At 48.3% G+C, this 22,818-nt stretch overlaps 1 protein-coding gene and 1 pseudogene across 2 annotated transcripts in view; one reads left to right on the top strand and one right to left on the bottom strand.

Annotated features, from left to right (window-relative positions):
- The window catches only part of FOXP1 (forkhead box P1), a 560,454-nt gene that overhangs the window by 309,587 nt on the left and 228,049 nt on the right, over nt 1-22,818 (bottom strand). The window lies entirely within an intron of this gene.
- On the top strand, nt 20,484-21,131 carry LOC308251821 (proteasome subunit alpha type-6-like; annotated as a pseudogene). The gene has a single exon. The product of its transcript is annotated as a proteasome subunit alpha type-6-like (transcript).

Raw genomic sequence — 22,818 nt, 5'->3', positions numbered from 1 at the left:
GAGCAAGCTGATGGGGCACTGCTAGAAGAATCCAACAGGAATGCTCTGCGTTGTGCAAACCTGGGTGCAACCAAATATATTACACAATTACATTAGGTATCTGATGCCACAGGTATCCATTAGATACTACACTCTAAATTAATATTTCAATGAGGACAGGGAAATAAAGATGACCGTCCAGGCAAGGGATGCAGCACTGTGGTCCAGCAAGCGGCTGTGCATGTGTGCTGGGTACAGCAGCAGCAAACGCCACCGACCTGGGAGGACACACACTCCCTGCGCCCCAGCACCGTGGCCGGTCAGAGCTGTGGCCCTCACCAGGCAGCGTTCTGTGCCAGCTCCCGAGTCTGAAGAGGGGGTGGCTGCAGTGAGACCTCCAGAAAATAAACAGGGTGTACAGTTTCAAAGGCTGCAGACACAGACATTTCATTGTTCGAGCCAATTATCAGTGGAAAATAATAACAGCAGATGGATCGAGAGTCACTGACTTTTCATACGCACTTCATCTCGGCGGAACAGATGATGAAACACGAGAGCTATCTCAAAAAGGCAAAACATCTCTCAGTAAAAGAACTCTCCAGTCCAGATGGGGACCTTCTAAGTCTGCCGATTATCTCGTATAACGTGTAAGATAGACTCACTAAAACATTCAAGAGCTGATCAGCGATGATGCACACAACGGCCTCATTATTGGAAGGAGTTGCCTCAGACGTGTGACTAAGCCGGCAGAGATTTCAATAAGGTTAGGACTTAGCTTCCTGTTTTCTCACCAGGAATGCAGGTTCTAAGCAAAACTGGAAATCTGTGCACAGTGGGAGGACAGACCATTGCCCAAGGACCCCACTTCTGTGCTCTTCTCTTGTTTGAGGAGAGAGAGAGAGAAAAGGACATTAAATTATTCGGAAGCATTCTATCAAAGGGGAAAAAGAGCTCCAAAGCAATTCCTATGAGAAGCATTCAGTGATAAAATATTATCCCTTATACGCAGTTAGGACATCTTAAATATCTTTTGCCACAGTGATCACAAAATGTGATTTGCTTTTAGTCGGAAAGAAATGTAAATTGCAATGGTTGTGTAATAAACAGTTCTAATAAATGGCAATCAAACATGCAGGCAAAAACCCATCACCCTACCCAAAAGGACTCTCACTTCACTTAAATATCACCAAGTCAGAGGTGCTATTAAACATAGCAGGAACCACAACCCGAGGCTGGGCTGTAAGCAACAGAAAAAGTTAAAACTCTCATCAGATAAGCTTCATTACTACTGGAATAACAACGTGTCTGCTCTGTCTGTCTCTGTCCATCCATTCACACATCATCAACTCCACATTCACAATATTGCAAAACTCTCTCCATGAACTATTGTAAAATATGGTCGAAATCACTGTGTTAAGAAAAAAGAAAAGCTGATCATCCTACCATTCACTAACATATTTAAGATTTAAGAAATATTTTTATGAACACACTGTTGACTTCACAAGTTTATAACTTAAGTAAAAAATAAATTTTTAGAGCAAGGCTTTTCTTTCAAAGTACTCTGACAAAAGTAAATTCATAGCAGAACATACAAGCGCGAAGAAAATATCGCCAAGGGCAAAATTCTGCAACTGCTTTCAGAAGCAGACAAGAACACCAAAGCTGTGTCCTGTGGCCATCTGGCTGTCCGCAGGCTGGGCCAGTGCCCTCTCACCCGCCCTGGCCGGCCCACACCAATGCCACAGCACCAAAAGGCTTCACGTCGGTGCCCTGCATGGCAAATTCACACAATGCCCTGAGAAGGCCAAGGTTGCCTTTTACACATCAACTGGTGTGTTCATTTTTTTTTTCTCCACTTCAAGGACTCAGTTTTTGCTGTTATCACTCAGAATGGGACCTCCCTGAGACTCTCTGAGGACCTCCTGTGATGTGAGGTCCCCACAGAATGTATCTGCTCAGGCTCAAGAGAACCCCTTCACAACCTTAATCTCTACCGTTTTGTGTTTTCTGTTATAGCCAGAAATTATATGTGTACATAAAAAAAGAACCCTAATCCCTCCATTTAACCCTTTACTTCTTTGTGCGCTAAGCTGTGGGTTGTCTCCCCCGCACATCATCTGAAGCAGCTGCACTCATTTCAATCCGGCCTGGCCCGCCAGGTGCTCCAGGGGACTGCTGCTCCACAGCTCATCCCACAAACAATCACCGAGCAGCTCCTGTGGCATGAGAGGCTTGCTGGACCGTGGGTGATCAAACCATCATTCTCCTACATGTAGCAGAGCCTGCCTGGTACGCTAAACCAGAAATGCCACAGTTTATAAAAGTCTTCCACATGCATCTTATTTGGGGTGGCAGATGGGTGTTTGAAGAGTTAGGGCATATAGCTGGGTATATAGCTGCTTTCAAAGGTGAAGATGAAGGCTTTTAATGGAATCTCTGGATAAGACGGCCCAACGTTCTCTGCGGGAGCACAGAGGCAGCCCTGTGTCCCACAGCCTCTCAGTGGGATGCAGAGGAGCAAGGCGGTGTGTGTGTGTGTGTGTGTGTGTGTGTGTGTGTGTGTGTGTGTGTGTGTGTTGGGGGTACGGGTTGGTGATGACATCCATGTCTGGTGAACTTCTGCTTTCTTGTTGACAATGGCTGTGGGCCCCCACGTCCCGGGACGAGGAGGCCTGCCCAGATTCTCCAGGAGCTGATTTCTGGGTCCCTTCTGGGTGTTTCTGCCCAGACCACAGAGGCTCTGGCAGGGACAGTGGCAGCAACCCTGGGACACACACAGCGAATGCAGCCGTGGGTGAGGATTCTGCTAGCTGTTTAAGCCCAGTGTCTGCCAGAGGCAGCTCACGGCCGCCCACCAGGCCTAGGCTAGGCGCTGGTGTCAATGGCAGACCTCAGACATTCTTCCTAGGGGCACATCTGGCTCCTGGCAGCTCCGACCCGAAGCTAAACTGATTCTGTTGATTTTCCTGGGAATATTTAGGCTACAGATGAGACCTGTAACATTAATTTGACTGTGCAGCTCAGTCTGGAACAAGAGATCAGAATGTAAACTCCATGAAGGCAAGAACTTCACCTGCCGTGCCGCTGTGTCCCAGCACAGAACACGCAGCTGCTCAGTAACTAATGTGGAGCGAGGAACACAAGGAGCCTGTGAGCTGAAGTCCAGCTCCTCTCGCCCCAGGAATGTGTGTGGCGCACCCCTCCGGATGCGCACAGAAAGGACGGCCCGTGGCTCCGGTTAACTTCACTGTGGGCACACAGACCGGGGGAAAGACACCTTCCCTCGCCAGCACACTTGGGAAGACCTCTGACAGTCCTCCCCTGAAAATACGCCTCCCAACATTCACCGCACCCCGACTTCCTTCATCCTTACACTGCAAAACTTGGCAGCCATATGCCCACAGTGCTTGCGAGGGACCTGAAAGTAGGAACTTACCTTTTGGCCCCAGAGAAAAGACAAATGATGACACAGCCTTTCCTGGCACCATCCCCCATTTCCGTTCCCAGGCCTCTCTTCCTGATGTCCCTTCCAGATTGCAGCTCCTTCTACACTCACCCCGCCCCGCGCCAGGCTCCCCTGGAGCGCTGCACCACTCACTGCCACCAGCAACGCCCTGTCATGTGGAAGCGGTGGGACCCGCCTCTGGCTCCTCGCTGGATGGGCCCCTGGCACTCACAAGGTGCTATGCCAATAGTGAGGCCCAGGACCTCTGCGCCTCTTGACCACAGCGCCCTGCCAAAAGCCCAGCCCCCGGAGAGGAGAAGGGCTGGTGGCAGAAGCCTGGCACGGCTGTTGGAAGATGCTGCCGCCTCCCAGGGCAGGGGGTTCAAGCTCCTAAGACAAGGAGAGCGAAAGTGCAGAGGGCGTGGACTCGTCCACGTGCCACCTCCAAGGGCACAGCTCAGAGGTGCCCTGGGAGCTGGGTCGGGTCCTCCCTTCCCTCACGGGAGCAGCAGGGCTGCAGGGGGGCCAACTCCTGGGGAGCGTAACGGCCTCAGATTGTAACCTTCTTAGGAACAGAGCCGAAAGGAGCGAGTGTCCACAGTAAACAGCTGGGCTTCCAGGCCCCCTGGAAGGAACCTCTGACCCCAGGGAGGGCAGTCCAAGACGATCCCCATCTGCCCCCGCTCTTGTTCCTGTTTTCTGGAATTACTTTCTAAGTGGAAAATGCCTTTCCACAGTCAGTTCAAGTTCCAGCTGATGGAGGGAGAAGCTGTAAGATGCAAGTGATTGACACCCCGTGCTTAGCTGTGAACAGGCTACAATGAGAAAACCACCAAAACAGAACAGTTTTAGATCAGGGGCGGAGGGGGAGGGAGGCAAGGCGAGGGTGTGCAGGATGAATATCCTTATTTCCTGACGCTTCCCAAGGCCGCCCTGCTGCACACAGTGCCGGCCACATAGCACGGCACAGCGCCCTTCAGTCCAGTTCACACCCCAAAGCATGGATTCAAGTGCCCGAGTTCAACCCTCAGGTCTGCGCCCACTGGCCTGAGGCAAGCTCCCTGCACGCTGTCCCATGTGCTCATCCATAATATGAGTTTACTCCTGTGCGCAGTGTGCTTTTGGGGAATAATGCCCTAATACAAAAAGTGTTAGAGAAGTGCCTGGCACACGTGCGTGCAGGAGACACCTCCGGGAACAGGGCCACGCCCTGCCTTCCCAGGCCCAGGAGCCCAAGCCCCATTTCCCTCATTGTGAGCTGTGGAACGTAGGCCTAGGGTTGTGGTCTCACCTACCTCCGTGGAGGGAAAGCCATTACCTACAAGGAGCTACAATCCTTCGTGCCAGCTGCTTGAAGGCGACGACCAAGAAGGACTTTAGGGACATGCTCACCGAAGGCAGAGGACACCGGCCAGAACCCGGCCCCATGCAGTTCCGGGTTTCAAGTCTGTGCACAGATCCTGTTACTGATTTAGGACCTTAATGCAGCTTGTTTGTGAAATGCCTTTGAGCCCACCGTTAATGACATGTTTCTTTGACTTGGCTGAACTAGGCCTCAGAAGAATTACACGTGGGAATACGGCTGGGCGAAAGGTCCAGTGAACTAATCCACCCCTGGCCCCGGCAAAGCAAGTCTCACATTTTCCACAGAGAAGCACGTCTCTTCATATGAAGCAGGCTCTGTTTCACTGCGAAGGCACTTCCATCTTGCAATCTTTATGAGTCCCCGCCTCGCTTTATCAGCGTCAGAAACAACAAACATCATCATCATCATAACAATAGGAAAGTGCAAACCTCATTCAGATATGAAGTGGCAGATTCATTTTACCAGAACTTCCTTGACCAAGTTTTACCAGTGACAAAACACAAGGATGTCCCCCCAAAATAGACAGGGGATCAAGTGAGGGGTATTGTGTCTTCACGACCACAGTGCAGATTTCACCTGCACCAGCCGTATGACCCAGACTTTTAAGTGGAAGGAGTAAGGCTCAGGTGGGAAAGATCTCAGATGAGAGAGAGAACAAACACCTGTCAGAGCTGAAAGGTACATCCACGGGGGAGGGAAGCCGTGACCAAGGCCTCCCCGGGGTGCGGATGGGAGCAGGGACAAGGCCTCCAAAGCCGGCAAAGGAGGAAAAGCAACCGCTAGAAAGTGTGGTGGCCGGAACCAGTCTTGTCTCCTGAAACTGGAGTCCTCACCCAGCAGCACTCCAGGCACCTCACCACCTCCTCTCAGCTTTATTTTTAAGAACATTCCTTTAGCCAACTCTGGTGTGAAGTCAGTGGGCATGGGGATATTTCCCACCTCAGCTAAGGAGCAAGGGAGGTGGAAGGCAGGAGTCTCTGTCCCTCTCCCGCTCCAGCAAGTGCACCAGGACCTGCTAAGCCCCTTCCAGGCTCCAGGCTCGGTCCCTGGGGGACAAGGAGCGGCTCGCAGGGATGATGTCCAGCGGACCCAGTGGTTGCCTGACTGAGCAGGTCGATTGATACACTTGTGCTCTGGCTGGGAAACGGCCCTGCCCCCAAGCTATCTGAATACACGTTTGGCCACCACCCTGAACTTCCCAGAATCCTCCAAGGTATAGCGGATTGCCCGGTGTCCATCCTGGACGGCCAACGCCTGAGCTGTACCCATCACCCGATGCTCTAAGAGGCCCTTTTCCTCTCAAGGCCATTATGCACTGATGTACTGCACCAGCATGTGCTCTGGAGGAAGCCCCACAGGGCACAGAGAGACACAGGCTGTGGCAGCAGAGTGCCACTCCGAGGGGCCCGCCTTCCTCTTCAAGGCACTTCCCTCAGCTGCGGCATCCACACGGAGGCCTGTGCTCACGCGGCAAATCGTGGAATCTCAGGGCAAACTGCTAGGGTTACATTTGTTTTCAAACACTTGGAAAGAAATACATCATTGTGAAACACTCCCAAAGTGAGATCCTGAGTTCCAGGGAAACTACCAACACATGTAATCCTATCCCATATAATAAAGAGGAAATATGCAAATGGTCGTTATGCCGTGATGGTAAGGACCCATCAGCAGGAGGGCGGGGCAGCGAGCTACAGTGTGGCGGAGAGCTGCTCGCACAGGGATTCGTGGGCAGGGACACTAGTCAGATTATATTTACCATGGAAATTTCTATAGCTCATACTTTCTACTCCACTTTCACAACTCTTCAGGAAAAGGAATGCTTCTCTGTCCAGTGTTCCAAACGTACACAGCAGCGCTGCACCCTCATTCACATTGATGTGCCCAGGAAAGGGGCAAGTTTCCTGTTATCATTCCCTCCACCTCTGCCAGCCGATGCCACCATTACTCAAAAGCCATTCAAATACTGTGCTGGCTCGCATGACGCCACGGGTCACTCGATCAGGTGTGGGGTACCACACGGTCTGAATAAATACTTACCCCAAACCGCATATTAAATGGGAATTTGCAAAGGCGAGCCCTGGAGACAAAGGCGTTTCTATATAGAAATATTAACTAAGGATTTAAGTAAATGGCCCACTGGAAAGGGAAGTTCTAAAGCAGCAACATAAACTATATTTAACAGTAACAAAAAATATTTTCCTTTTGGGAAAGCTATTTGGGCTGCTAAAAGTTACTGCCTTTCATGTGACTTAGTACCGTGGGCCTAAATTATTTAGTTTCCTAAAACACAGATGCTAGGCCCCCAAATTATACTTTGTGAGAGTTAATTTTTAAAATTAATCTTCTCCTAAATATAATACTCAAAGAAGAAACTGTTTTACCAGCATTGTTATTTTACCTACAATTAGTATTTCTGAAGTGCTTGAGTATCACACGTCCCAAAGAACATATGTTCCCAAGGAAGGAAAAAAATTGGGCTCTAGAACTAATACACAATGAAAAATAAATTTAAAGCAGCCTTCTGGTCTGACATAAGAATATAAAAATGATATGAGCAAGAACAGCTTAGTTTACATACTTTTCAGTCACAGCTGCTGCTCCGAAACCACAATGCCTTTAAGTGACATTTCTAGGAAACAGACGCGGCGGCTCCAGCCACGGCTCCCGCCGCACATGCACCCAGGCACACGCTCTGTAAGCCTGTACCCGGGCATAGCCAACAAGAAAAGAATGATTCGTTTTCAAATAATGTAGTAATAGAGAGAACGGATTTACAAATCATTCTACCCAGTAAGAATTTGTTTTTCTTTTTCCTTAAAATCAAAAGAGTCATGAAAACAGAGTTTGGGAGAGAGAGAAGTGGTGTGCTGCTGGTCAACACAGCCCCACATGGCTGGGTGGGGCCTGGGAGAGGCCCTGCCCTCAGGCCTGGCCGGGCTCCCCTACAGGGGTGCTTCCACTGCCCCCAAAACATGGCAATAATACACAATTAAATCAGACAATTCAATTAATAAATTACTTTGGTGGACTTTGGAGGTCACGTCCTATTTAATTACATAATTTAAAAAATATTTGCACATTGCAATCACTAAAATTGGCTTAGAGGTTTCATAATACATACTTAACACTTGAGTAGGAGAACAAATTTATTTAATAAACGCAGCCCTAAGTGCTAGAAGGCCATCCCACTCTAACTGCAGCCTCACTTAGCACACCCTCAGAAAAAGCAAATAAACTTCCCACTGTTTACAGGGAGCCTGCGCTGATGCAGGAGAGGCCGCGGGCTCTGCCGCCCTGTCACGTGCTGCCTGCGATCTGACGGTTTTGATAGGTAACAGAATAGAGCTAATGCAGAAAATGGTTCAGTTAAAGATAAACTGAAGACACACCACGGTGGAAGATGTCAAGAAGCCCGTAGGAAAACCTCCTCAGAGCACACAGGGCAGCGTTTTCCTTCCCACCTCTCACTTCCTAGGACAATGCACACCAGAAACCAGCATGGTTCCAGGGCGGGAAGATGTGTGCTCCCAGGAAAGGGGTGCGAGGACTTTCACAAAAAGGATAGTTACATGGAACCCGAGAGGGCAGCAGCACTGACAATGGGATTCTTAGTGGGGGCGGCGGGGGCGCAGTGTCCGGGGCCAAGGCAGGCCTCGGGCTCAGCTGACCGTCACATTTCCATGGAAATCTGTCCAGCACGTTCACTTTCAGTAACCACACGCTTCACACCCACCACTGTCAGCTATCCGAGCTGTGCCTGTGGAGCGGGCTCTATTATACCAAAAGCCCCAGAGCACCAGGCCCAGGTGGCTGATTGTTGTTGCTTTTTAAACTTATCTTTACTGTTGGAAGTACCCAGATGTCCCTTTCCCCCTACAGGCCCCTACACCCTACTCCCACCCCTCCCCAGGCCTTCCCTGCACTGTTGTCTGTGAACATGGTTATGCATATATGCATGTAAGTTCTTTAATGTTTAATCTCCCCTCCACCTCCTGCATGCTCTCACGTCTCTGGATCTTTTTTATTCATTTTATTTTGTTCAGTTTATTTTATTAGATTCCACATATGAGTGAGATCATGTGATACTTGTCTTTCTCTAACTGGCTTATTTTGCTTAACATAATATTCTCCAGGCCCCTCCATGCTGACTCAAAGGGTAAGAGAACTTTCTTTTTTTAAAAGATTTTTTAAAATTTTATTATTGATTTTAGAGAGAGGAAGGGAGAGGGAGAGAGAAATAAAAATATCAATGATGAGAGAGAATCATCTATAAGCCGCCTCCTGTACACTTCCAACTGGGGATTGAGCCAGCCACCCAGGCATGTGTCCTCACCGAGAATCGAACCGTGACCTCATAGGTCAATGCTCAACCACTGAACCACACAGGCTGGGCAAGACATCCTTCTTTGTTACAGCTGCATAGTATTCCATTGTGTAGATGTACCACAGCTTTTTTATTCATGCATCTACTGATGGGCACTTGGGCTGTTTCCAGATCTTAGCTATCCTATCTAATAAAAGAGTAATATGCAAATTGACCATCACTCCAACACACAAGATGGCCACCCCCATGTGGTCAAAGATGGCTGCCCCCATGTGGACACAAGATGGCTGGCAGGAGAGGGAAGTTGTGGGCGATCAGGACAGCATGGGAGGGCAGTTGGGAGCAACCAGACCTGCAGGGGAGGGCAGTTGGGGGCAACCAGGCCTGCAGGGGAGGGCAGTTAGGGGCAACCAGGCCAGCGGGGGAGGGCAGTAAGGGGCAACCAGGCCAGCAGGGGAAGGCAGTTGGGAGGGACCAGGCCTGCACGAGAGGGCAGTTGGGAGTGACCAGGCCTACAGGGGAGGGCAGTTGGGGGCAACCAGGCCTGTAGGGGAGGACAGTTGTGGGGGGGGAGAGCAGGCCTGCAGGGGAGGATAGTTGCGGGGGACCAGGCCTGCAGGGGAGGATAGTTGCGGGGGACCAGGCCTGCAGGGGAGGGCAGTTGGGAGGGACCAGGCCTGCAGGGGAGGGCAGTTGGGAGGGACCAGGCCTGCAGGGGAGGGCAGTTGGGGGTGACCAGGCTGGCAGGGGAGGGCAGTTAAGGGCAATCAGTCTGTCAGGGGATCAGTTAGGCATTGATCAGGCTGGCAGGGGAGTGGTTAGGGGGTGATCAGGCTGGCAGGCAGAAGCGGTTAGGGGCAATCAGGCAAGCAGGCAGGAGAGCGGTTGGGAGCCAGCAGTCTTGGATTGTGAGAGAGATGTCCGACTTTCCATCCCTCGAGGGGTCCCAGATTGGAGAGGGTGCAGGCTGGGCTGAGGGACACCCCCCCCACACCACCACTCCTGTGCATGAATTTCGTGCACTGGGCCTCTAGTTGTAAATAACACTTCAATAAACATAGAGGTGCATACATTCTTTCTAATTAGTATTTTGGGTTTCTAAGGATATATTCCTAGAAGTGGGATCACTGGGCCAAATGGCCATTTCATTTTTAATTCTTTGAGGAAACTCCATACTGATTTCCATAGTGGCTGCATTCCCACCACAGTGTTCCTTTTTCTTCACATCCTCACCAGCACTTGTTTGTTGATTTGTTGATGGCAGCCATTCTAGCAGGTGTGAGGTGATACCTCATTGTCGTTTTAATTTGCATATCTAATGATTAGTGATGTTGAGCATTTTTTATGTGTCTCTTAACATCATTAAAATGTCCATACTACCCAGAGCAATCTATAGATTCAGTGCAATCCCTACCGAAACGCCAATGGCATATTTCACAGACCTAGAACAAATTCTCCAAAAATGTATATGGAATCAAAAAAGACCCCAAACAGCCACAGTAACCTTGAGAAAGAAGAGCAAAGATGGAGGGATCACAATAGCAGATTTCAAGCCATACTGCACAGCCACTGTAATAAAATCAGCAGGTCCTGGCACAAGAACAGAAATACAGATCAATGGAACAGAACAGAGAACCCAGAAACTGACCCAAGCCATTATGCTCAATTAATATTTGACAAAGGGCGCAAGAGCAAACAATGGAATAAAGCAGTCTCTTCAATAAATGTTCTTAGGGTATTTGGACAGGTACATGCAAAAAAAAAAAAAAATGAAACTAGACCACCAACTAATATCATACACAGGAATAAACTCAAAATAAGAATAAACTGCAAATAGATAAAAGACGTAAATGTAAGTCGTGAAACCATAAAAACCCTAGAAGAAAACATTAGCAGCAAAATATAAGACATCTAACAGAGCAGAATTTTCACCGATATATCGACTAGGGCAGTAGTCGGCAAACTCATTAGTCAACAGAGCCAAATATCAACAGTACAACGATTGAAATTTCTTTTGAGAGCCAAAATTTTTAAACTTAAACTTCTTCTAACGCCACTTCTTCAAAATAGACTCGCCCAGGCCATGGTATTTTGTGGAAGAGCCACACTCAAGGGGCCAAAGAGCCGCATGTGGCTCGCGAGCCACAGTTTGCCGACCATGGGACTAGGGCAAGAGAACAAAGGAAAAAAAAAATAAACAAATGGGACCACATCAAAATAAGAAGTTTCTGCCCGGCAAAGGAAACCAGTATCATCATGAAAAGGGAGCCCACTGTGTGGGAGAACATATTTACCAGTGATACATCAGACAAGTGGTTAAATTCCAAAATACATAAAGAACTCATACAACTCAACAAAAGGAAGACAAACAACCCAACTGAAAAGCGGGCAGAGAACCTGAACAGCCACTTCTCCAAAGCGGACAGACGGCCGAGGTGGTGTGTTTGGCCAGGGCTCCACTTTGGGATTTCTGCCTGCACAACCCAGCCTGCCTTTCCCACTGGGCTGTTCTGCTCACCTCCAAGAAGCCTCGACTTGCTGTTAGAAAGGCATCTAACATTCTGAAATTTAACTTTTTCAATAAGGTTTCAGTAAAAGATTCTGGTACGACCTTAATCTCTGTTTCTAACAAAATAAGCAAATTTGCCTTAGCCCCATGTCGCTTTCACAAACTTCTGGAAAGAGGGGCCTACAGGCCATGGACCTCCCTTCTCACCAGGCTCCTCCTCCCAGGTCCCCAGCAGGCACTGAGCTCTGCAGGAGGCACTCAGGCTCCGCCTCTTCTCACCTGCCCAGGGTTGCGCTGGGTGGACGCGTCCTCGCTCCAGTGTCCCACTGGGACTCTGGCTCGCCTCCAACATGCCCGTGAAGAAGATGAACGACCCTGGTAAATGTAAGTTTACTAAGTTCTCTCAATTCCTGAACAGCTTCCCTCGCCACATCTTGATATTTTTGACCCTGGGATGCATCTGAAAAGGAATGTGAATGCTCAAATGTTGCATGCCTCCCAGATGCAAGTTGCACCCCTGCTTAAAATGCCCTTAGCTTCCTGTGGCCCAGAAAGCCAAGTTGAAATGTCCAAAGGTACTCAGAAGGCCGCTGCCTGCTCCTCACTTCCATCCCACCATCAGCAGAAACACCGCACGCATGCACACTGCAAGAGCAGCCCCCCGCCACTCTGCCCCTCTTCCAGGGAAGTCGCTGTCCCACAAGCTAGGCACAACCGCCACACCCTCCGAGAGCCAGGCTCTGAGCTCTCCTTAGATCTGCGCTGTTCCTCTTCCACCGGCGTATAGTGCTCGTGCTGAAGCAGCAATGATTCCACCTCATGTCACGCTCTCATCAGCAGTTTCTCCTGGGAACCCGGAGCCCATTCTATTAAGGGCACTGAATATATCTACTTGGTTTCTTACTGTTTAATTAGATATAGCTCGTATACAATATATTATAGGTGTAACACTAATATACCTTCCTGAATAGGTAAAATTGATTAATTCTGATAAACAAAGTTAATGCCAACAATTCTTTGGTTCCTTCATAAAAATCAACTCTTCTCAGTAAATAATCTTATTTCCTCTTCCCACTAAAGGTGATCAGCAAGGTGAAGTCAAGCAGGTCATATCTGCATAGTATTTGTTCACAACTCTGAAGTTATAAAAATGTTATCACAGCTGATATTTATGTGAATGACTGAGATTTAATTTGAAGAAAAATATCTTATGCTCCCTTGAAGCAAAATCATCTTATTGTTCATAATACAGTGCAAAGAAAATAGACTGAACAAGAAAGCTATAAGGATTTAATCAAATAGCCTTCTTATAAATAAGAATTGAGATTCCCTCTGCACCAAAAATGCAATTACCCTCCCCCTTCTAACAGTACCCTGATGTAAACTGCACAAGAAAAAAACTTTCAGGTTGTAAGACATTTTTACATTAGGGCCTCAATGAGCCTTACTGCCACTCCCTTTCTTGGCCTGTGGCTGCTACTCTTCACTTCATAGTCTCATCACATACCCCTGCCAGCATGTCCCTGTCCACGCCGCACAGCCTCCTGCATGGTGGGTCAGCAGGCTGCCAGGGCACACTGGTGACCGCCCATGGCCGGCAGATTCCACCATGGTGGTAAAATGACACTCCTGGTACCAGCCAACAACAGCCCGGACTCAAGGAATGATGAAACATCAGTGACCGAAGGAAAAGCCATCCTCGGGAAGTGTGGAATGACAAGGGCCACAGAACATTCTCTTGGGGGCTCACCTTCTCAGAAGCCCAGAACTAAAAATATCAGAAGAAATTTGTTGTTTACGATGTAATTAAAGGTAGTTGATGAATCTTATGTTACATAATTATGACTTGGCTGAGTCATTTAACTTCTCTGAGCCTCAATAATTTATTGGTCTGTTAAATGGGGTAAGGAGATCTGAGAGTCAAGGCGGCGTGTCTGTCCTGGCAGGACTTGCACTTGCGTATGGAGAAGCGTGTGAACCAGGGAAGAGGCTGTTTTGGTTCAGCTTCTACCTTATGCATTCTGTCACTTAGCCACAGTCAGTGACCCCACTGTGTGCCACTGGAATTCAGGAGCTCATCGTCCAGGTCTGTGCTGTCCAAAACAGTCGTCATCGGTGCATATTTTAATTAAACCACTTACGGTTTTTTAAATTAAAGTTAAATGGAAACTAAAAATCCAGTTCCTTATTGTCAGATGTCTAGTGCTAAAGGCCCCACATGCTGCCTGGCTCACCTGTGGCTCCATCTCGGACGTGTGGACCCTGTCACCCTGGAAGGTCCTCCCAGCAGCTCTGGTCTGGAAGGAGGACAGGCAAGGGCGGGGATGCTCACATCCCGGGCTGCCCCAGGACCACATTATGGAGCTCATCATCTTGAGGAACAGGTACGTTTTGTTTCTCTGCAGCAGAAAGGGGGCCAGGTGGGGCGAACCCCAGGTGCAAAGGCACGGGCTCCTCAAGAGACACCTGAGTCCAGGTGGGGGGAGAGGGGGGACGCTCTTCCTGCTATGGTGATAGCTGCCAGGGCCTCAGGGGGCAGTGGAGCGGAGCCTGGAGGGGTGTGGGGTCCAGGAATGGCCTACAGTCACAGGAGAGTGAGGACTTCCTGAAGGAACCGGCCATGGGCAAGTGAGAGGAGCCATGCCCAGTGGTTGTCCACACTGGAGCCGCATGGACTGGGGGCCTTGAAGTACAGAGCCAGCGGCTGCCTCCCTGAGAGCTGCCCACTGCGCTGGCCCCGGCGCTGCCCACTGCGCTGGCCCTGGCGCTGCCCCATGCCCGGCCTCAGCCCTGCACCCAAGGCAGCCGCACAGCAGGGCTGAAGCCAGGAAGACAGACAGAGCTGGGCCCCAGTGAAGCTGGCTGACCCTGCAGGTCCCACAGGAGCGCCTGGGACCTGGCCTCACACAGGACCCAGCAGGGAGGGGAATGCTGTTTGGGTAGAATAGAAGTTTCTAAGACATCATTAACGTGACCTGGAAATGAATCTGAGCATCAGGGTAGGAAAAACAGAATCCAGCCTGACAAGTCTGTCCTAGGGCCAAACGGCCAGGGGCCTTTTCAGAGGTGCCTGGAGGGCAGGGCCAGGAGGGGCAGGGCGCCGGGTCTGTGGGGAAGCCAGGGGTGAGCAAAGCAAGTGCCAGCAGAATCCCCACAGAGGAAAAGGCTCCCCTTTAGACTCCCACCTATCAGAACAGTGACACAACAGCGCTTTCCAGGGGGCTCCTTCCTGGCTCATCCACAGGCACACCAGTGCCCCTCTGTAGGCTCGCCAGCAGCCCTGGGTGGCTGGTCTCATGGAGCCACTGGTTGCCTGGCCTCGAGCAAATTGTCCAAGCTGGGTCTGGGCATCCATGTCTCAGGCACAGGGGAGATGACTAGAGCGAGAGGCTGCCGGACAGTCGGAAGAGCAGAACTGCTGCATAAGTTTATAATAACTCATAGTACGGACACAGGGTTTAATTACATTTGTGTTCCTAAGGTTATATATATACACTTCATAAATTATATAGATTTCCAAAAAATCATATATTGTCTTAAAATTAGTCTCAAAAAGACACACTCAACATTTTGTTTAGTCTCTGGTGCCACTGTCTTGGTTTTCCTTTGCAATGTAAGGCAAGGAGAAGCCCTCCCAGGCCTGCCTGGACAGGACAGAGGGCGCAGGGGGAGCTCAGCGCCCAGGGGAGGGCATCGCCAGACCCCGCTGAACGGGGCAGCCACTGTCTGGCTCCAGCCACTGGGGAATGTGAACCCAGTGTACCTGCAAATTTTCACAAAATAATTTCAGAAATTGTGTTAGGTGTAATCTCATATTTAAATGCTGGCACCCAATACACATTATTTTAAAACTAAAGGCCCAGTGTATGAAAATTCATGCACTGGAGGGGGGTCCCTCAGCCCGGCCTGCCCCCTCTCACAGTCAGGGAGCCCTCAGGGGCGGGAGGTGACCCAAAGATCAGGGTAAGGTGACCCCATCACACCTCTGCTGCTGCCACTACCAGCAGCGCAAGCCTCCGCCAGCCCTAGCTACCTGAGCCTCAGGCAGATGGGCAGCCACATCAGAGGCTTGCTTGCATCTTGGGCCGGCCCTGGGTCGCTGGGGGGCTCAAGGGACTGGGGGACTCCAGAGGCAGGCGTGTGGAGTGGCCGGACCCGCCTGGGAGTGGGCCTGGCCGTGCCATGAGCCTACCACCCCAGCAGGGCTGAGGGGACTGGGCGCTGCCATCTTGTGGCTGTGGGCGCCACCATATTTGAGGGCAGGGCAGTCAAACAGCATATTCCCTCCTTATTGGCTGTGGGCACCGCCATCTTTCAGGGTGGGGTGGTCAATTAGCATATTCCCTCCTTATTGGCTATGGGCACCATAATTTTGTGACGGTGTGAGGGTCAATTAACATATTCCCTCTTTATTAGATAGGATGTTGTGCAGACCAAATACAACAGTCCTGAGGCTGCCATCCCGTGGCTTCGAACCCTGAACACCAGAAAACAAGGAAGAAGCCCTCTTAGTTCCTATGACAGTTCTGACCTCTGGTTTTAGTCTAAGTTAAGTTTGACCAGCAACACTCGCCTAGGACTTAAAGCAACCTTTACACCAAGTGCAGATAAAGACACTTCCTACAAAATGTGTTATTTCTTATGAAACATTTGTGTGGGGTTGGAATGGAGACGAGGACACCTGGTAAATAAGTTCTTTGTGTGTCAGATACCAGGCGGGTTTTAACACTTTAAGACAAAATATGGTGTGTTACATTCAGTGTATGCAAAATGGAGAAATACTCTTTGGGGAGGCAGTGTCACTTGGTTTTTTGCATTCAAATAGGGAAAATAATCCTCTTTTCATTACACTGTTTTATGATGTGGCGCACTAAGCAGTCTGGCCACGTTAGAAGCAGGCCAGTGTGCATGGAATATGCCCTCTCCTCTTCTTCGGAGCAGTGAGATGGGACCCTCTCCTCCAGGTCACCCTCACCCATGTCCCGTGCCAAGGAGAGCCTGCCAATCGAAGGAGTTGGTAGTCACAAGGGTTGTCCTGTACATACCCAATGGTTGAAAAATCCATGTGAAAATCATAAAAAGAAACATGGATGAAAAACAACAATCCAATAATATTTATAATGAATCTCTCAATGATGCAAAAAAAAAAAATGCATGGTAGCAACCTGGGTTTAAGATTTATCCTATATTATAAAAGGCTAATATGCAAATCAACCAAACAGCAGAACGACCAGTTGCTATGACGCGCACTGACCACCAGGGGGCAGATGCTCAATTCAGGAGCTGCCCCCTGGTGGTCAGTGTGCTCCCACAGGGGGAGCGCTGCTCCCCCAAAAGTGGGGCTCACGACTGGTGAGCACAGCTGCGGTGGTGGCAGCCTCTCCCACCTCCGCGGCAGCGCTAAGGATGTCCAACTGATGGCTGTCCGGGAAGCAGGCCTAGGCCATCAGTCGGACATCCCCCAAGGGTTCCCAGACTGTGAGAGGGCGCAGGCCGGGCTGAGTGCCCCCACTCCCGCCGAGTGCACAAATTCCGTGCACCAGGCCTTTAGTGCAGCCTTGGGCAAACTATGGCCTGCGGGCCGGATCCGGCTGTTCTATCCGGTTCTCTTGCTCTCCCCTCCGCTCCTTTACTTTGTATTTATATTAGTTCACACAAACACTCCATCCATGCTTTTGTTCCGGCCCTCTGGTCCAGTTTAAGAACCCATTGTGGCCCTCGAGTCAAAAAGTTTGCCCACCCCTGCTCTAGTGTTTTAATAATGACTGTGGTGGCAGAGTGGATGGTGTCTGGTTCCCCACACAAGACCCATGGCAGTTCTTCAGGAGGGAGAATGCGTTTGTGAAAAACGTAATGGGAGGAAGTGAGGGAGAGTTTATGGTCAGGTATTGGGCACACGATCCCAGTTTGTCTAGTGATATGCAATGAAAGCTAGAAAGGCTTTCTGGTCATGCTCACTAGTTGCATGTCTTAGGTGGGTAAATATTAGGATATGTTTAAAGTAAATCCCTAAACCCACTAGGAGTTGGAAGGAAGGAAGAAAACAAAGGTTGTGGGAGTTTGGAAAGATGGGCTGTGCTAGGCTGTCGGGTATAGGAGAGCCCGGAAGAGCTCTAAACCTGGAGGAACCTACAGAAGGAGGTGGAAAGAGGTGATAAACCAAACCAATAAGAGCAGAGGAGGAAGAGAAGGGATTATTAGAAAGCAACACTTTATGTGTACAAGGCACAGCTCTACACTGTTCTTATTTTCATTTAACAGATGATGAAAGTAAGGCCCAGCAAGGTAAGTAGGTCCAAGTCATACAGATAACAAATGGAATATCATAGACTTGAATCCACTGTCCATACTAGAAGCCAATGTCTCAACCACTATGCTACACTGTCTCCCAAAGTTAGAGACAACAGAGCCATGTTGAAGAAAAGAGGTAAAAACCAAACCAGAGGTGAGAAAACAAAGGATGGCTTCAGAAATGCTGTGAAGGGATGGCTTTGAAAAATCAGTGCAGGAACAGTTGAAAGGGAAGAAGGAAGCCATGCTGTCACTCACAGAGAGAGGTGGGGATGACTCTTGGGATGAACCAGATCTCCCAGCTGCCACAGAACTGAACCATCCTATATAATAAAAGGGTAATATGCAAATTGACCCTAAGGTGGAACAACTGGAATGACCGGTTGCTATGACATACACTGACCACCAGGGGACAGACGCTCAATGCAGGAGCTGCCCCCTGGTGGTCAGTGTGCTCCCACAGAGGGAGCGCCACACAGCCAGAAGCCAGCTCATGGCTGGCCAGCACAGTGGCGGTGGCAGGAGCCTCTCCCACCTCCACAGCAGCGCTAAGGATGTCTGACTAATGGCTTAGGCTTGCTCCCCATTATTCGGACATCCCCCGAGGGCTCCAGGGCTGCTAGAGGGATGTCTGACTGCCAGCTTAGGCCCAGTCCCCTAGGGAGTGGGCCTAAGCCATCAGGTGGACATCCCTGAGGGGTCCCGGACTGTGAGAGGGTGCAGGCCAGGCTGTGGGACTCCCCCCAAGTGCACGAATTTTCATACACCAGGCCTCTAGTGTTTAAATATATACCCACTGACTATGAAATTTGACCACCAATCAATTTCTCAAAGTTATAAGCAGGGCAAATGACTTCCTATAAAGAGTAGTTCAATTCTATGAGTAATGAGTGTGTATGCATGAGCGTGTTTACTGATAACACATTATACCGGCATCTCAAAGTACTTCTAACCTAGCTCTCACTCTTTTGTTAATTATAATTAGCTCTTTCAAATCAGCTACACATATATGTTTATATTTTTATGACCAAGATGCAAAAAATTTTCTAATAAGAAATGTCCTCCCAGAACCTCCCCCCATCTTTCTTGAGAGAAGGCCTTGCAAGTACTTCAAATACTGTTATTTAAAACTGCATCAGGAAGTCCACTCACCAGCATTAAGAATGTTTACAATTATTTTTCATTGGTGAAATAAGTAGATTCAAGAAAAATGACAGCTGAAAAGATTGTGTGTCAATATCTAAGAGTCTTAGGCCTTGAGAACTACTGGAGGCCGAGAGCTCCCTGGTACTAGGACAGAACCCTGTCACATTCCAGCTAGAAAGTTGCTCAAGTCTGCCATCAAAATAGTGTTATTTGCTCCTCAAAGTAAACCTTCCATATGAGATACCTGATGGAGTATGTGGGTGCAGTGAAGAGGGACTTCAGGCCTCAAACAAACAAGTTTTAGGCTTCTCTGGGCTTGCTTCCTAATACCTCTCTGTCCATTTGGCAGAATTCTGGATAAAACTTGTATTCAATACAAGTTGCCGTGGGGCAGTGAGGGTGTGAGAGGAAGAAATGTCTACCTCTGTCCACTGCTAATTATAGCAGCTTCCATTTTGCCCAGGAGACTCTGACAGTTTGGAATGGCCAACGTGGCTCATTTCAGTACTCAATAACCTTACCTGTGGCCAACCTGCACATCAGCCTGGTGCAGACTGAACAGCTAGAATGTGACCTCAGCAACCCACTTGGTGGTGATGGTTGAAACAGTTGGAATAAATGATCCAACCAGACACTGATATCTCCTTTCACAAAGTCTAGCCCTATTACATGTCACAACAAATGACCATAAGCACATAACTATCAATAATTTCTTTAAATGTAAATGTATTAAACTTGCCTACCAAAAGACAGAGTGGCTGAACAGGAAGAAAAACAAAACCCATCTATATGCTGCCTACAGGAGACTCAATTTAGATGTAAGAACACAGATACTGAAAGTGAAGGATGGAAAAAGATATCTCATGCAAATGGAAATCAAAAGAAAGCCAGAGTAGCTATATTTATATCAGACAAAATAAAATTTAACACAAGATTGTAGTAAAGGACAAAGAAAAGTGTTAAATAATACTAAAAAGTGTCAATCACAGAAGAAGATATAATGTTTATGCACCCAACATAGGAGTACCTGAGTATATAAAGCAAATATTAACAGTCCTAAAGGGAGAAATAGACAGCATCACAAAAATACTAGGGGACTTTTAATACCTAACTTACAGCAGGGATAGGTCATCAGACAGAAAATCAATAAGGAAGCATCGACCTAAAATGACACGTTAGAGGATTCCATCCAACAGCAACAGGACACATTCTTCTCAAGTGCACATGGGACATTTTCCAAAAGAGATCATAATCTAGGCCACAGAACAAGTCTAAATAAATTTACAAGAATTGAAATCACGTTTAGCATATTTTCAGACCACTATGGTAAAAAAATGGAAGATTACTGCATAAGGAAAACTGGGTGCACCTGCTACGGGAGCTAGGGCCCAGAAACCATGCTTGAAGCAGTGGGCATACTAACATGTCCCCTGGTCCCAGCGCTGGCTTTGACCACCACTTTATCATTTTTTCACCAGAGGGTCAGCTCTACCAAGTAGAATATGCCTTTAAGGCTACTAACCAGGATGCCTTACGTGAGTACCAGTGATTGTCAGAGGAAAAGATTGTGCAGTCCCGTCACAGAAGAAGGGAGCCGACAAGTCACTGGATTCCAGCACAGTGACTCACTTACTCATAACTCACCTATTCGGAAGCCGAAAACATTGGCTGTGATGACAGCAATGACAGCTTGACGGCAGATCCCAGGTACAGAGGGCATGCTGTGAGGAGCTCACTGGAAACACAAGTGTGGCTGTGAGACTCCTGTGGACAGGCTGCATAAAAGAACTTATTTCCCAGGTCTACACACAGAGAGTGGAAACGAGGCCTCTTGGTGGCTGTATGATGTTACTGGGGATAGATGCAGAATAAGGCCCTCAGGTGTACAGGTGTGACTCTTCTGGTTACTACTGTGGGTTTAAAGCCACTGCAGCAGGAGTTAAACAAACCAAGTCAATCAACTTTCTTGAGGGGAAAATAAGTGAAGAAGAAATTGGATTGGACATTTGAACAGACAGAGGAAATTGCAATTACATGCCTGTCTACTGTTCTATTAATTGATTTCTATTAATTAATTGGCCAGCTGGGGGAGCTTGGCTGTGGGAGTGCACTGACCACCAGGGGGAAGCTCCTGTGTTAAGTATCTGCCCCCTGATGGTCAGTGTGCATCATAGTGACCAGTCATTCTGCTTGTTCCAGTTGCTTAGGCTTTTATATATATAGATGTACTGGTTGCTTTCAGAGGGTGATATAAAACCAATTCATTAGTTTTAAAATGTGTAGACAGTTGAAAAGAACCAGGCATTTGTCCTCTATTTCTTTTTCTTTGGCAATCCTCACCTGAAGATATTTTTCCATTGATCTGATTTTCACAGAGAGTGGAAGGGAGGGGGAGAGACACAGAGAAAGAAACATCAATGTGAGAGAGACATATCGATTGGTTGCCTCCTGCACACACCTCAACCAGGGCCAGGGATTGAGCCTGCAACCGAGGTACATGGCCTTAACCTGAATCAAGCCAGGTACCCTTCAGTCCTCAGTCTGACCCTCTATCCACTGAGCCAAACTTTTTTCTTTTTTTAAAATAAATTTTTCTGGATCTCAGAGAGGAAGGGGGAGAGAGATAGAAACATCAATGATGAGCGAGAACCATTGATCTGTTGCCTCACTGAGGATCAAGCCTGCAACCCGGGCATGTGCCCTGACCAGGAATCAAACTGTGACCTCCAGGTTTATAGGTCGACACTCAACCACTGAGCCACGCTGGCCCCGGCTATCCTTTATTTCTACATGAAGAGTTTTACCGAGTAAGCAAAGAATAGATGAAAATTACAAAAGTATTCCAGCTAATACAATAGAATTAGAATATCATCATTTTGCATCTCCCAGTGAATTAATCAATCTAGGCAGTGAGCATTAATGACTGTTAACACTACAAAAAGAAAGAATAAGAGAGTATGTCCCTCCTGAATGAAAGAACACACCATCACTTAGAGTCTTGCCAAGGGATCAAATGTGAGCCTCTGAGCCCAGCCACCGAGGTGCAGGAAATGGAGAGGACGTGAGAAGCAGGGGACGGACTCTCAGAAGCTACAGCTCAAGTGGCCGCTGGTTCTCCAGAAGAGACAGCGCGAAGAGAAGAAAGGAAGAGAGAGAAACTTGTACATTAAGAAACTTAGAAGATATGTCAACTTTTACAAAATGGTCAGTACTAAATTATGGTGTCTATGGATGCACATGTACGTAATAAAATAAGTGAAATGATTACTATAAAAGCCCTGGTTACCTCTGGAAGGCACTGGAAGTGGAATATGGCACCTGAGGGGCTTCTAGGGGGCTGGCAAAGTTTGATTTCTTGACTTGGATAGTTGTTATGAATGCTTATCCCCCCAAATACATTACACAACTGCATTTATTAGAATTTATCTCAAGTACACAAATATTCGCTATTTCTTGAAGCAATGACAAAGGGCATACACTTTCCAGATGGGAAATGGATAATGTAAAACCTTTTTACAGCATTAAGTAGCAGGAGCCCAACAAGTCCATGGATCTGATTTAAAAGTGCTGTTCTGTGATACAAGAAACTTTCCTCTCAAGGGCAATGTAGCTGTGCTAGAAAAGCTTAATAAACTCTTCCTGGCTACGGACTGATAACTGATCATTTTAATCACCGTTAACATTTGTTAGACATCGAGAGAAGGCAAGGCTATGGCAACATAAAGTAGCAGAATCTCTGCCAAATGGAAACTCCAAAC

The sequence above is a fragment of the Plecotus auritus genome, assembly GCF_963455305.1.
Source record: "Plecotus auritus genome assembly, chromosome: 6".
In the NCBI taxonomy this organism is placed as follows: Eukaryota; Metazoa; Chordata; class Mammalia; order Chiroptera; family Vespertilionidae; genus Plecotus; species Plecotus auritus.
Note: the sequence above shows the minus strand (reverse complement) of the source record. Positions and strands in the feature narration are given on the sequence as shown.